Raw genomic sequence first — 13741 nt, 5'->3', positions numbered from 1 at the left:
CCAGTCCGACGCATCCTTCCCCGGTTGGAGCAGAACCGCCCCTACCGCTCGATCTGATGCATCTGTTTCCACCCTCATCGGTTTCTGTAGATCCACGTGCAAGAGCTGTTCTTCCGAAGCGAACGCTTTCTTTAGCCTTTCAAACGCTCGCTGCGCCTCTTCCGTCCATGCAAATTTCTTCTTACTACTGAGACAATCGGTGATGGGAGCCGTTAAGTGGGCAAAGTTTTTGATGAACTTCCGATAGAAGTTTCCAAACCCCAGGAATCTCTGCACGTCCTTCCTGGTTCTGGGTGTCTTCCATTCCAGTACCGCCTGGACCTTGCTAGGATCCATGGCTAATCCCTTGTCTGACAAACGGTACCCCAGGAATTCCACCTCTCTGGTATGGAACTGGCACTTCTCCAGTTTGACCCACAGCTGGTTTGCTTGCAGCCGGCTTAGGACCTCTCGGACATCTCGGACATGCTGCTCTTTGTCCTCTGAGTAGACTAACACATCGTCTAAGAAGGCCACACAGTTCTTATAGAGCAAAGGTCCCAGCACGTGATTCATGAAGGATTGAAAGCAGGCTGAGCCCCCCTGTAATCCGAAGGGCATAACGAGATACTCAAAGGCCCCCAAGGGGGTGAACATGGTAGTTTTCCATTCATCCCCCTTCCTCATCCATATCAGGTTATACGCCCCCCTCAGGTCCAGCTTGGTAAAAATCTTTCCCTTCCTCACCCTGGTCAAAATGTTGTCAATCCTGGGCATGGGAAAGGCCACAGGTTCTGACACCGCGTTGACGCCCCGGAAGTCCACGACCAGCCTGGGTTTTTTGTCCACAAAAAACACTGGGCTGCCCCCCACCGCTCTTGACTCCCTGATGAAACCTCGTTTCAGGTTCTTGTCTATGAACTCCCTTAACTCCTGCATCTCCCTGTCTGACATGGCGTACAGCTTGCCAACTGGTAGCTGGGCTCCCGGGAGTAGGTTAATTTGACAGTCAAAGGGTCTATGTGGGGGCAGTCTATCTGCTTCCTTCTCACTGAAGACGTCACTCAGGTCGGCGTATTGTCGGGGTATTTCTCCCTTTTCCCCCACCGCCATCCCTGCCAGACTGGCCCTAGCCAGCCCCTGCATTTCTCTTCCCTTGCAGTGCTCTAGGCAATGAGCTGACCCAAAAGAGACTGTCCCCTGGTGCCATCCCACTAGTGGGTCATGTAGCGCCAGCCAGCTCATTCCCAAGATGATGGGAGGTCCCGCTAGTGTGGCTACATGAAATGCAATGACTTCCGTGTGCCTTGCCACTCTCATTGTCATGGGGACCGTCTGTTGGTTTACTTCCCCTCCCAGCAGTTCTCTCCCGTCAATCGTTGTCACCTGCAAGGAAGGACTTAAGGGTATCTGGTGCTCTGACGCAAACTCCTTACTCATGAAATTGCAGGAGCTGCCTGAATCTAAGAGGGCTTTTATCTTGAGTGGATGTCCGTTGGGTAGTTCTAGTAGCACCTCTACGACGAGAGCAGCTCTTGGGGGTTCAGGTTTGGGCACGTTCACTGATCCTTGGCCTGACTGCTGTGCCCTGTCGCTGGCAGCCAGGCGTTGGCTTTTACTTGCTCCTTAACCCCCTCCTCCTCACTCCCAACAGCCCCCACCATTCCTTGCCATCCCTTCCTTTGCGGGCAGACCCTGGCAAAATGTCCTGGCTGTTGACAAAGGAAACATTTTTTGGCGCTCTTCCCTCCTTTTTCCGCCCTTCGTTAACATTTGAAGTTCCGCGCGCACTCGCCCCTCCAATCTCCATCGGTTCCACTGGCGGGGAAGGTTGCGCCAGCATCTCAGGAATGCGGAAATCATTCCAACGCTCTCCTCTCCCTTCCCGCTTCTCCAGAGCTCTTGCCTCCTGACGCGCTCCAATCGCAAGCGCTGCCTTGGTCAGCTGATCCATGGACTCCGGACGGGGCGCGCGGGAAAGTTCATCTTTCACCGCTGGGGCTAGGCCTTCTTCAAACAACATTTGTATCGGGTCCGAAGACAGATCCCACCCCAATTTATGTATAAGCATGGTAAACTGTGTCCAATACTCTCTGACTGATTGATTTCCCTGTTTGCACGCCATTAACTGTCTGCGTACCACGCCCTGTTCAATCTGGCTGGAAAACATCAAGTCCATCGCACTAAAGAATTTCCTCAAGTCTTTTAAGGCGCTATTATTATTTGCCATCAGGGGCCTCACCCAATCTCTAGCCCCTCCCTCGAGGTGTCCAATCACAAAAGCCACTCTCGATTCCTCATCGGCAAAGTCATCGTGTTGCAGGTTCAGTGCATACTGCATCTCTGTCTTAAAGGCTTGGTAGTTCCTTGGATCACCCCCAAATTTCTGTACCAACCCAGGTACCTTCCTTCCGATGGGGGTGGGTTTCCCCTGTGCATCCTGCGCCCTCCTTTCCTCGAGCCGCGCCGTTAGCAGTGCCAGCTGGTGCTCCAAAGCTCTGTTTCTCTCCTCCAGAGTTGGTCCCCCTACAGCTCCTCCTGCTCCTCCAGCTCCGGTTGGGTTGCTCATGATGCCCGTCCTTCGCACAAGCAGCATCAAGGACTGACGGATTGCTGTAATGGGAAAAGGGGGCTGCTCGTGCGTAAGCGTTTAAGCCCTCCAAGCTTTGCCATCAGTTCCTAAACTCAGTCCGCGGAGCCATGGGTGCATGGCTACCTCAATCGCTGGCAGAATCCGTCAGTGGGCGCTTCCGGAATTTACGCCAACATAAGAGTTCCTTGACGGAAACTCTCCTTCTGGATTCTCTGTGTGACAGTTTCCTGCGCGGGGTGGGCGTCCCCAGCGGAGGTCCTGAGCCCTCCCCGCTGTTCTCACTGAAAACATCTTGGAGCCATTCCTCCGATTGAGTTTCTGCAGGAACTCTCCCTCTCCCCCTACTGGTTCCTTCCTCCGCATCCGAAGGTCTCCTAGCCTCCTTGAGCCCTTCCACCACCTGACTCTCCGATGGCAGTTCCCTGACAACTTGGTTTCCAGACCCTGGTAATCTTGTTCGCTCTCCCCTGCAAACATTCTTGTTCATATCAGAGCTGGACACAGTACTCCAGATGTGGTCTGACCAAGGAAGAAAGTAGCAATGCTATTAATTCCCTTGATTGGGACACTATACTTCGGTTGTTGCAGCCTAGAATAGCATTAGCATTTTTTTTGTTTCCTGCATCACATTGTTGACTTATGTTAAGCTGGTGGTCTACTAAGACTCCTTTTATATGCCTGTTGTCTTTGTCCATGGGGTTTTCTTGGCAGGGATACTGGAGTGGCTTGCCGGTTCCTGCTCCAGGTGGATCACATTTAGTCAAAACTCTCCACTATGACCTGTCCATCTTGGGTGGCCCTGCACAGCATAGCTCATAGCTTCTCTGAGTTATTCAAGCCCCTTTGCCATGGCAAGGCAGTGATCCATGAAGGAGATCCTGAAGCTGAGGCTCCAATACTTTGGCCACATCTTGAGAAGAGAAGACTCCCTGGAAAAGACGCTGATGCTGTGAAAGATTGAGGGCAAAAGGAGAAGGGGACGACAGAGGACAAGATGGTTGGACAGTGTTCTCGAAGCTACCAGCATGAGTCTGACCAAACTGCAGGAGGCAGTGGAAGACAGGAGTGCCTGGCGTGCTCTGGTTCAAGGGGTCACGAAGAGTTGGACACAACTTAACAACAACTAAGACTCCTAGATCGTTTTCACATGTGTCTCCCATCTCATATTTGTGCAGCAGATTTTTCCTGCCTAAGTGCAGAACCTTTCATTTGTTCTGATTGAAATTCATTTTGTTAACTTTGGCCCAGTTTTCCAACCTGTTAAGGTCATATTGAACCCCAGTTTTTTTGTCAGCAGCATTGGCTGCTGTTTTCAAGAGGACCAGGAATGAGCTTTTATATTTATAAGAAGTAACAGAGGCACTGTATGTAAGAAGAGAATGATGGTCAGCTGCAAGAATGGACTTACAGCAAATGAAGGGTCAAGTGGATATTAAAGAAGAGATGATGTGGCTACAGGAGGAAATGATTATTTTTAAGAGATTGTATTAAATTAAAGTGATTTGGTTTGGTTTGCAATAATTTTGAAAACTAATAAAAAATAATTTATTTATTTTTTAAAAAATGTAATGAGCTAGATGGCTGGACTGTAGGAACTAGAGAAAAGAACTGAAAAAGTACACATGTATTATGCTTAGTAAACCAGGGTTACCTTATTTCAAAAAGTGAAAATCCGGACACAAAAGTTGTTGAGCTTTTTTTCTTTTTTCTTTGTTTTTTTGCTTTTTTGCTTTTTACAAATAATGTAATCTTTAAGCTAGTTATAAAATAAGGAAAATCACCCAAGAAATCAGTACTTCCAATATGTGCACCCACCTATGTCCGGGTCTTAGATATTTCTAAGTCACCTCCAGACCTACAGAATTCAGTCACAAACTGTAAATTTTGCTCCAAGCAATTAAAGTCGACTAAAGTGATCTGTTGTTCTGACACAACAAATCCCCCCCTTTTTTTTTACAAAATGACTTTTGTGGTTAAGAAAGCAATGGGGAAATGCACTACAATGTGTGGGATAAACATTTAATTAACAGGAAGTGTGAACCAGTGTGAAAGCAAATCAAGGTGGAATCAGGTTGGATGCTCCCTGTCATGTGACAGTCCCACAAACAAATAAGAATGAGCATAGGAGCCACCACCTCAGGGCCAAGGTCTCTTCAGCCCCCCAATAAAATATTTGATGGGGCCTCCCCCCCAAGTTGATGAACATTGCCATTCAGATGGAGTGTGCACACCACATCATATGACTGATTATGCAGGGTGGGGCTTACCTGCCCCGTCAATATTTTATTCAAGTTGGCACTCCTGAGAATGAGTGCTCTATAAAGACTAAGCATCCTCTAACCTCCAGGTAAGCTTTGTGCAGCAAATCAGGATGAATTGTATAAGTAGGTCACCCAAGTTCACAAACTTCAGCAAAAGAACCCACCCAGCTTCCTTGTTATATGCAGGGAAGTACGTTGATCAGACAACCATCTGCTGATCATTCACTGTAGAGAGAAACATAACTAGAGTACCGGTAACTCTCCCCTGCAATGCTTGAAGAGGAGAAGATCATCATATGTGAGGTGTTTTGCAGCTCATACTTAGCAAGAAGTGCCCCCACAGGCAAGCAGGATTCACAGTTTCTTTTCCTGCTCAATACATGTCTGTGTAGATGGGGGCCACCCTGTTTTTGGGGTGGGAAAAGCTTTCTGAAACTTGATTCCTAGCACACATTTGCCAGCCAAAGCAGGTGCAATACACGGTATCATTTTACTTTCATTCTTTCCCTCTCCCCCTTCTTGCTTAAAATAGGACAGCCATTATGGTGATACAGGAGGAATAGAATTTCTCAGGCCTAGAAATAGGTTTACAGCAATGAGCCCTCTCAAATTACTATTTTGCAATTGCCTTCTTTTTCCTTTTAATTTTTTCTAAGTATTCCACATTATTGTGGCTCTCTCTCTCTCCATATATATATATATATATATATATATATATATATATATATTCTCTTGTAATTTTGTTGCTGAAGCTTTGCAGTCCAGTCAAACTAGTATGTGACCCTTGTATTTAAAATAAAAAGGCATGTGTGGTAATAAACATTTGGAAAGTCCACCAAACCCATATCCCAAATTCTTCTCTGAGAACTTTTTGAATGCAAGAACATTCCCTTCAGTTGTTAGATTCAGATATTTCATGTAAATTTCTGAGATATGACTACCTTCGGGGTTTATTTCCCCTGGGGAAAACCTGAGGTTTAGTGCTGAATCAGAACAAGTGGCAACTGGGTTTTTCTCAGACTGCCATTTGTTCCAATCAAGCGCTAAAGAGCAGGTTTTCTGGGGGAAAGCAGGGCAGAGGCAAAACCACCTGGATCCATGCCTAGAAAGCATGGGACAAGTGGAAAACTGCTTGAACCTGCGCTTTCTAAACATTGGGACAAGCAGAAGTGTGAGTGAGCCCTTAGTTTAGCTAAACAAATAGATATTTGTGATTTTCCAATATGGCAGCTTTTCTCCAACATGGAGTTTTTGGAACTTTCAGGATGTTTATCGTGACTTTGCGATTTTCAGCATTTACTCTAAATCAGTGTTTCCCAGTCTTGGGTCTCCAGTTGCTTTTGGACTACAGTTTCCATCATCCCTGAGCACTGGTCCTGCTAGCTAGGGGTGATGGGAGTTGTAGTCCAAAAACAGCTGGGAAACTCTGCTTTAAATGGCTGGGCTGTGTTGGTTCATTTATTTATTTTTGCAAATTGCACCATATACACAGCAAGTCCAGTGTGCCCATGAGGCATGATGAAGCGGTTGTCTCAGGACCACAGACCCTGGACAGGTGAGAGTGTAGCACCCTGCTTGTGGTTAACGCTTAGCTGGAATGAAATATTCAACGCAGCAATAGAGAAATTAAAATAATAATTTATTTGTCAGACAAATAAATGAGAGGCTCAGTGGTATATGGTTACCAAGCTCTGGCCTGGCCTCTTGCCATCCTGGCCAGCACTTATATTCCCTTAATCCAGCCCCCTTTGCTCCTCCTGTGGCTGCCTCTGTCCAATCAGCCTGGTTGAAATTCCTATTGGCTGTTTGGTAGAACCAATCACAAAAGATACACCCACAAAAGATACACCCACTTCCTTGCCCTTATAAGGGAGACAAAGAGCTATATATAAATGACAAATAAGTAATAATATATCTTACATGGAATCTTAATTACCAGCTCACCTCTTGCCCTCCTTGCCCTATTGCCTTCTAAAACAAATGTTTAATCTTACATTTTTATGTTCAACAGATGTCAAGGATCTTGAGTTTCACATCAATATTGAAAGATTTCCTTCATTTGAAAGTTTCTAAACAAATGCCTGACAACCATATATATCAAGAGTGCTTGGATGGCGTCTTCTGTCTAGCAGGGGGGCTAGGCTGGTGGCTGACTTAATTTCAGGATAAATACAACTCTTACAACCATATGAAATAAGAATCTAGCATTCCTTAAATCCTTTGCATAATTACATTTAAGCCAATATATTTAAGCTAATATATTTCATTCACTTATCATAGGTAGCCTTTTAAAAGAATAAAGCCTTTGTAAAGTAAAAAGGAAGGAACTCAGTAAAAACAGCTTTTAAAAAAGAAGCCTCTTCAGTTTACACCCCTCCTTTCACCCCTCCTTTCCCAGCCAGCTAGATGCTTCTCCCATTAGCTCTTCCCAACAGCTTTAGAAAATTTCCCAAAAATGCTCTCTTTTCTTCTAGCCAAGCCAGTTGCCTTTTTCACTGCTCTTGGCCTTTCAACCTTGGAAAGAAGATCTGGCTCATTTTACTGAGAGGCACATTGGTATTATTTTACTATTTACCCTTGCCTTTAATTGTGTTTTTTCAGCCTTGGGGCAGCATATGTAATTCTCCCTTTTTTATGACTTTGAGAATTGTTTTTCTACTATAAATCAATGGGGCCCCCTTGTCTTAGGAGAAAAACCTCTTGCCAAGGTTCTTTCTGCCTGGCATGAAACATTTGAAAATCCTTTTTTAAGCTCATTTTTAAATACAAGCCTTGATAAAATATAGAAGCTCTGATAAAAAATGCAGGCTTATGACTAGATGCCTCATTCCCCCCTTTCAAGCTCAAGGACCTTCATCCCAAGTGTCCTTGATAGCTTGACCTTCATCATATTCCTGAGGTAAAGCTCTGTATAGGGCCATGATATGAGGTAGAGTTTCATTTGAAACCATCTTGCTAATTGTACTTCTAAAACATGAAATGATACATGGCATCATACACAAAACCATTACCACTACTGTCAAGAAAAACAAGCAAGACAATAGTATCCCTTTGAGTCCTGCGACATTAGGTAACCAATTGGTGAGCCATCCCATATCCCATCCTTCCCATGTTTGTACTGGGACATGTGCTATATTCTCCATCTTTGTGGCCAACACACGGATTGCCTCACCATTATCTGAAATGTTAAAGCAACAGGCATTCCCTGTCAAGTTCAAGACTCCACATAGGCCTCCCTGCCTGGCAAGTACATAATCCATTCCCATTTTCAGCTGCAAAATGACGGCTCTACTTTCATTCAACTGTTGTGCAATAAGTCTCAAACTCTGGGCCATTGCATTGGTTACAAGTTCCACTACTGCTTGCAATCGAATTATTCTGTTTAGATTATAAATAGGATCCCGTGCCCCTTGTATGAGCTCACCAGGATTCCAGGAGGCAGGATCATAATAGGCTATAATGCGCTCTGGCGGCCAATCATCAGTACCGCTCCAACTTTGGGTACTTCCTCCTGCTATATGAGAAATATCAGCATTCCTTCGTGTTCGCCTGGCCGAACTAGTGGGCATAATCCACATTGGTGGTAATACCCAACCCAAGAAACAAGTCCCACTCCATTTGGAAGGGAGCTTTTTGTATGCCCATTCTCCACATATCCACCACAACCATCGGGTCTGAGGTTTTTGGTACGTGGAGTACAGAAGGCGAAATACCAAAAGAGGTAGAGAGTTCACAGTGCAGTATGTTAGATTGCCTTTTTCTGTCACAGTTATGTTCCACACCACTTTCCATGCGTGAATAAAAGGAGGTGCACAGGGCAAGGTATTCCGAGTTCGATAGGTAGTACCGTGTGCCCAGGTATGACTATTCTTAATATAATCCCAAGTATAGTGACAATGAGAAGAGCCTATCATGGGAGAATCAGCTGCATCTGATGATTTATGTACACAGAATTCCCCTTGTACAGGTATAACTCGTAATGGTTTAGTTGAGTTCCATCCGGGGAAATTCTGTATTTCTGTTTGGTGTGGCATTTCGCTTACCATACCAATGGCATCTAATGGTATCGGTAATAAGGGCATACCTCCCTCTGAATCATCTGGCCCAAGAGAGCAAACAAGGCAATTGGTCCTATTTGCAACATTGGCTACCATCTCAGCTAAGCCTACCCACATATTGTGGTCATGGCTGAATCCATATTTAGCCAATTTGGTCAGATTCAAGGACCCTTCCCCTTCCCAAGGGATCAGGATTGATAATAAAATCATGTTGATGTCTAGTATATGCATTCCTTCCACAAAAGATTACCTTATTGTGATAGCAAATATTTATTAGCCCCAATATAATTCCCCCAGTGACAGAAATGGGGTACCACCAAGACCAAAACATATATCCCGAGGATCCCCAATGAGTAATATCTCTGATAATTGTTCCACAAGGGGGCAGTCAATCAATTGTATTAGAGAATCTTTCCGTTCACAGTCGCTGGTTCAGACGCTCCTCAAGCTTCAGGCGTGCGCAGGTCAGCCAGCTTCCAGGTTGTGGCTGCAGCAGGCCGGTCGTCAAATGTTGCCCGTGACCTAGCCCGTTCCCGGTAGGGCTAGATACAGGGGTTTTTGGAGAGAGTTAGTTTTAAAGGATTAGAGGGGTCACCTTTGCACGTCCAACTGCCTTCGGACTTCTTCAAACGAGAGTGATGAATCCAGGGGGTCACCTCAGCTACCTTCACCGCTGTTGGAGTAGAGAGCAAGACGGTGTAAGGTCCACGCCACTTTGGTGCAAGTGGATCACGTTTCCACTCTTTCACCCATACGCTATCGCCAGCCTGGAACTGATGAATCGGCTCGGCAATGCTGCACGGCGTGCGTTCGAGGGCCCACCTGTTAAGAGAAACAAAAACACGGGAGAGAGATTGCACTTGTCCCTGTGTCACATGATCTCCTATTTGTTTAAGGTCAGCTGGAATATCCTGAACAAAGGAGGGCGGTCTCCCATACAGGAGCTCAAAAGGTGACAACTTAAGTCTTTTTGTGGGTGCACACCGAACACGAAACAGTGTTATGGGTAACACATCTACCCATCCCAATCCCGTTTCCTGGGTTAATTTTGCCAATTGGGTTTTCAGAGTCCGATTCATTCTTTCAGTTTTCCCTGAACTCTGAGGCCTATATGCTGCATGCAGTCTCCATTTTACTTGTAGGACTCGACATACATCTTGTACTACTTGATCAATGAACGCTGGCCCATTATCACTTCCAATGCATCTAGGTAATCCAAACCTTGGGATCAATTCAGTGAGGAGTCTCTTAGTTACCTCTCGTGCCTTTTCAATTATGTCTCTCCTTTCCTCAGTGGTGAAAAGAGTATTTAGGAGCTGGCGACAATCTGTCCAAGTAGGGCTATGAGTATTTACTATTGAAGTCACCAAGTCCATCATAGCCTGAGGTTTTTCTGCAAAAGATGGGGTGTGTGTTTTCCAATTCATCAAATCTGTAGTTGTGAATGGAATATATTGCAGGGTCGAAGTTCGAGGTGGCCGTGGTCCGGGTTGCCCGTTAACCAGCGCAGGCTCCTCAAGTGCATCAAATACTCTTCTAAGAGGGGCTACTACGTGATCTTTCTCTTCGCTTTGCTCTAGGGGCCTCAAATCATAGGGGATGGTATTTGTCCCAAGGCGTTCTTTTAGCAGCTTTATACGCCTGGCTGTATTGCTTGCTGACCGATCAAGGTCTCCCTGTAACTTCTGTAATATTTCTCTGGGACTTGGATGTACAGGGGTTTGGGGTGGGCAATCAGTTGTTCCACTAAAGGAGACTGTAGATGCAGGTCTATTAGGAGTCACAGGTGGAATAACCACTTCTGCTTGGGCTTTATTATAGGACTCCAATGCCTCCTGAAGATATTTATCATAATCTATCAAGGAATCAAGCTCTATGACTCCACTCCCATTATTCATTCCACTTTCTTGCCTTGGGGTTACAACTGGCGGAGTGTTTGAATTAAGCTCCCTTCGATGTGGAGCATAGGGTGGAGGTGGAAGCACCTCTTCCTCTGGTCCCTCAAAAATGGGTTTGAGTTTATTTGGCAAGATTCCTTTCCTAGCTTCGGCTTTTACAGCCAATAATTTGCATCGTTTGACTTTGCATTCCCTTATCCATGGAGGATTTTTATTTAATGTGCTCAGCCAGGAATCTATATATGGAAATTGTTCTGGGCACCCTCCAGTTTCTTTGGCGATATTAGACCAAAGTTTGCTTACTAAATTTATATCAAAAGTTCCCTGAGATGGCCATTCAGTATTTTGTTTCGGCCATTCTAGTTCACATAACGTTCTCAAGCGCTCTGGCGTCATTTTGACTCCATATGCCCCTGAGAAGGCTTTCTTAAAATTATTTAACATACACTCAAGAGGTGTATTTTCCCCCTTTGAACCCCCAACTCCCATTGTATGGCCCTGTGAAGTATCCACTCAGTCACTCCACACTCAGGTCAGCTACAGATTGCTCTGTACTTTCTCACACATACAATGCGCTAGATACTTCACCACACTCTACCTCCCAATTTTCCCTTTTCCTCCACCAGACCAACATCTGATGTACCCAACCACCTAGCGTACTCAGTTTCCCCTTACTGAGACGCAGAAGTTTGATCAAGACTTCTCTTCCTCCCAATTAATTGGAGGGCCAAAAATCCCTTTGTGCACTTACCCTTGGTTGGTTCCCTGTTTCCCCCGGTCCGTCGCCGCCAGTGAGCAGGGTATCAGACAGACGAGTCTTCTGCGTTCCCCCTGGAAAAATTTACCAGTGCGCGCTGGGTAAGCAGTGGTCCTCTCTCTTGTACCCTGCCCAGTAGGGCGAAGGGGCTGCGTTCCAGCAGACCACTTATCCGAGTCACGGCACCATAAAATGTAGCACCCTGCTTGTGGTTAACGCTTAGCTGGAATGAAATATTCAACGCAGCAATAGAGAAATTAAAATAATAATTTATTTGTCAGACAAATAAATGAGAGGCTCAGTGGTATATGGTTACCAAGCTCTGGCCTGGCCTCTTGCCATCCTGGCCAGCACTTATATTCCCTTAATCCAGCCCCCTTTGCTCCTCCTGTGGCTGCCTCTGTCCAATCAGCCTGGTTGAAATTCCTATTGGCTGTTTGGTAGAACCAATCACAAAAGATACACCCACAAAAGATACACCCACTTCCTTGCCCTTATAAGGGAGACAAAGAGCTATATATAAATGACAAATAAGTAATAATATATCTTACATGGAATCTTAATTACCAGCTCACCTCTTGCCCTCCTTGCCCTATTGCCTTCTAAAACAAATGTTTAATCTTACATTTTTATGTTCAACAGATGTCAAGGATCTTGAGTTTCACATCAATATTGAAAGATTTCCTTCATTTGAAAGTTTCTAAACAAATGCCTGACAACCATATATATCAAGAGTGCTTGGATGGCGTCTTCTGTCTAGCAGGGGGGCTAGGCTGGTGGCTGACTTAATTTCAGGATAAATACAACTCTTACAACCATATGAAATAAGAATCTAGCATTCCTTAAATCCTTTGCATAATTACATTTAAGCCAATATATTTAAGCTAATATATTTCATTCACTTATCATAGGTAGCCTTTTAAAAGAATAAAGCCTTTGTAAAGTAAAAAGGAAGGAACTCAGTAAAAACAGCTTTTAAAAAAGAAGCCTCTTCAGTTTACACCCCTCCTTTCACCCCTCCTTTCCCAGCCAGCTAGATGCTTCTCCCATTAGCTCTTCCCAACAGCTTTAGAAAATTTCCCAAAAATGCTCTCTTTTCTTCTAGCCAAGCCAGTTGCCTTTTTCACTGCTCTTGGCCTTTCAACCTTGGAAAGAAGATCTGGCTCATTTTACTGAGAGGCACATTGGTATTATTTTACTATTTACCCTTGCCTTTAATTGTGTTTTTTCAGCCTTGGGGCAGCATATGTAATTCTCCCTTTTTTATGACTTTGAGAATTGTTTTTCTACTATAAATCAATGGGGCCCCCTTGTCTTAGGAGAAAAACCTCTTGCCAAGGTTCTTTCTGCCTGGCATGAAACATTTGAAAATCCTTTTTTAAGCTCATTTTTAAATACAAGCCTTGATAAAATATAGAAGCTCTGATAAAAAATGCAGGCTTATGACTAGATGCCTCAAGAGGGGTGATGGCAGGCATTGGCGCCACATTTTTGCATACCCTCACGCCCATCCCTGGCCTCCTTTCTTTTCCCGCAAGGCCACCTCCCAGCGACTGTAGAGAAAGAGGAAGCAGGGTTGGCATTTTCCATTGTGCCTGGAGTGGCTCAATTTCTCTCTTGACTCATAGGCTATTAAAAGTTGGGCGTGATGCAAGAGTTGGCTAGACAATAGCTGAAGTCATCTCAGTAAAAACACACCAGCAAGGGCACAGAAGAAGCCGCCTTAAACTGAGACAGATCATTGGTCCATCTAGTTCAGTACTGTCTGCCCTGACTGGAAGCAACTCTCCAGGTTGCACACACAGGATAGCCCCTCCCTAACTCTGCCACTGAATTGGGGCCATGCACACCAAACTAGAGAGCCATGGCTGATGGCTGTTACCTCTGGGGACCAGCAGGGGTGGGAGGAGAGCAGCCTGGGATGTGGTACCTAGTGGGAATTAGAAGCACCAACAAAGCATGACTTCATATCCCAGATCCGAGCCATCTGATCTGTCCTTGGTTACTGCTGGGTTGATGATAAATCCTGGCAGCCAGTATGCATGAAGGGGAAGGTGGAAGTTGCGGAGGGAGAGCAAAAAGCGCTGGGAAAATAACCAACAGACGCTTGTGGAAAAAATAACCAAGGCAGGGCCTGACTGGCCTGGGTCATATCCCCATGGCTACAGGCTGCTCAGTAAGCTCCTTCCAGCTGC

Source organism: Podarcis gaigeae, assembly GCF_964106915.1.
Source record: "Podarcis gaigeae genome assembly, chromosome: 7".
NCBI lineage: Eukaryota > Metazoa > Chordata > Lepidosauria > Squamata > Lacertidae > Podarcis > Podarcis gaigeae.
This window is presented reverse-complemented; position numbering follows the sequence as displayed.